Genomic DNA, 2,704 nt, shown 5'->3' with positions numbered 1-2,704 from the left:
ACATCTGAATTTTCCCTGTCTTCTATTTTTATACAGAGCTGTTTAGCTTTTCATAGTTTAGGAAATTCCAATTTTTTTGTTCCCTTTCCTGCCCTTCTTAGCACCTTTGCCTATATTTCCTCTTTGCTGCTAAGTGTGATCTGCACCTGTGGAGGTCATTTCTGATGCCCTACCTCCAGGCCTCTGTGCTAACTTGCTTTCCATGCCCTTTTCCAACTGTGAGCATTTCTTCCTTCATTAACGATGGTTTTTATGTCATAGCTTTGCTTGGGTGATTTAAGAGATTTAGTATGCCCTCAAAAAAATTGTACCCAAGCACTGGAGAGATGGCTGCGAGATTAAGAGCACTTGGTGCTTGTGATGGCTAATCTTGGTTGCTGACTTGACTACATTTAAAAGTAGCTGAAACTCAAGCAGCTGGGCACACCTGAGAGATATTTCTCTTAGTTGGATTATTTGAGGTGGGAGACCAATCCTAACTGTATCATTTAAAGTCAGAAGATGCACCCTAAATCTGGTCCACACACCTTCTGATGGCAGCTCACATAAAAGCACAAGGAAGAAGGAAGATTTTGTTTTCTGTCTGTCTGTCTGCCCTCACTCTCAATGGCAAGTTCATCTATCCTGAGCCCTTCCTTCACTGGAGTTAGAACCTGCTTCTTCCAGATTTCAATGTGTCCTGAAAACTGGCAGATCTCTAGGTCATCCCTGGGACGACAGCGCCAGATTGGGACTGCTGAGACATCTAGTCTGGTGGACAGCAACTACCAGATCCTTGGCCTTTCTGTCAGGAGACAGCTATTTTTTGGACTACTCAGACCATAGCATGTAAGCCACTCTAATAAATCCCTTATATATATTTGTATATATAAATCGTAAGCCACTCTAATAAATCATATACATATATTCATATATTTGTTGAATTAGTTCTGTTCCTTAGAGAGCCCTGACTAATACACTGCTCTTGAAGAGGACCTGGGTTCGGTTTTGTCTAAGTTACTTTTCTTTCCCCCAGAAGCAAGCAGAATCTCAGTCCCCCACAACCATAAATTATGCAGCCGAGTTTCCTACATTTGGGAAAATTGGGGGGGGGGGTAGCACAGCCAGAGTGCAATGGATAAGCCTCGCCCTGGGAAAACCACCTTCGAGATCATTGTATATCCCCTGCCAGCTAAGTATTCTGTTACTTTTCTATTGCCATAACAAAGCACCATTACCAAGGAAAATTATAGAAGAAAGAGTTTATAGGAGCTTGCAGCTTCAGAAGAGTCCATGATCATCAGGACAGGAAGCATGGCAGTGGGCAGGCAGACAGGCATAGTAGTGGAGCAGTAGCTAAGAGCTCACATGTCATCTACAAGCATGATAGGATGGGGTGGATGACTGGGAATGGCATGGACTTTTGAAATCTCAAGGCCCACTCCGAGGAACACATTTCTTCCAACAAGGCCACACCTCCTAATCCTTACCAAATAATTCCACCAGCTGGGAACCAAGCATTCAAATATATGAGCCTGAGCCAGGCTTTGGTGGCACACACCTTAATCCCAGCACTTGGGAGGCAGAGGCAGGTGGATCTCTGTGAGTTCAAGGACAGCCTGGGACAGACTCCAAAGCAATACAGAGAAACCATGACTATATATATGGGGGTTTTTCATCTAAACTTTGGGGTCCATTTTCATCCAAACCACCACATTCCACTCCCTGGCCCCCATAGGTTTGTAGCCATTTCATAATGCAAAATGCATTAAGTCCAACTCCAAAAGTTCCCATTGTCTTTCACAGTCTCAACACAGTTTAAAAGTCCAAAGTCTCTTCTGAAACACAACACAATCTCTTAATTGTAACCCTTCTAAAATAAAAATGCAAATTACGTACTTCAAACATACAAAGGCACAGATTATATATTACTGTTCTAAAAGGGAGGAATCTGGGCATAGCAAGGAAATACTTCACCAAAGCAAACTCCACATCAGATATGGCTCCACATCTGGTGTCAAAGGGCTTAGGCAGCACTTCCCTTCCAGCTTTGCGTACTGAAAAACACTGCTTTCTCAGGCTGCTGGTTCCACTCCATGCCTGCAACTCTTCTTGGCAGATATCCCATGGATCTGCCAACTCCAACATCTTCTGCATCTCCAACGCAATCCAGGCTTCACCTTCACAGCTTCACACAATGGCATCTTAGGGCTTCCATGCGAGGACTCCTCTCCCACACATCTTACCTCAGTGGCTCTTGTTAATCATAGATGAAGATTCCACAACTCATGAAGAATACCTCTTGTATGACTCTAAACCCAGAACCATGCTACTAATTTCCTCTGCCTGCTTGGGATGGAACCTGGTACCCTCCTTAAATTAAATTTGCATAAGCTTTTGATGGCGGAATGTACTTTTTTGTATGTTTATCTTATTGATTATTGAATAAAATACTGTTTGACCAATAAGACAGCAAGTTAGACAGGACTAGGAGTCAAAGAGGATTCTGGGAAATGTAGTAGAGAAGTGGTGATCCAGGCAGGAAGTGACATAGCAAGGAGACTCATTTAAGCAAAGGAAACAGGAAGTGTCCCCCCCCTTTTCCTCCAGCGGTGCCATGTGAGCCACCGGAAAGAGAGGGTGCCAGCGAAAGGCATCCTCTATAAGTCTTATAACATATATAGATTAGTGATAATTAAGACTTAGCTAGCAGATGAGAAGTCCT

At 43.4% G+C, this 2,704-nt stretch overlaps 1 non-coding gene across 1 annotated transcript; it reads right to left on the bottom strand.

The window, feature by feature from the left end:
- Nucleotides 1-1,012: 1,012 nt before the first annotated feature.
- On the bottom strand, nucleotides 1,013-1,179 carry LOC113837000. Its single transcript, XR_003487538.1, has one exon. It is a non-coding gene; the product is annotated as a U1 spliceosomal RNA (small nuclear RNA).
- Nucleotides 1,180-2,704: the final 1,525 nt, after the last annotated feature.

Source organism: Cricetulus griseus, chromosome 8 (genome assembly GCF_003668045.3).
Source record: "Cricetulus griseus strain 17A/GY chromosome 8, alternate assembly CriGri-PICRH-1.0, whole genome shotgun sequence".
NCBI classification, from domain to species: domain Eukaryota; kingdom Metazoa; phylum Chordata; class Mammalia; order Rodentia; family Cricetidae; genus Cricetulus; species Cricetulus griseus.
The sequence above is the reverse complement of the archived record's forward strand: the minus strand, read 5'-3'. Positions and strand labels throughout refer to the sequence as shown.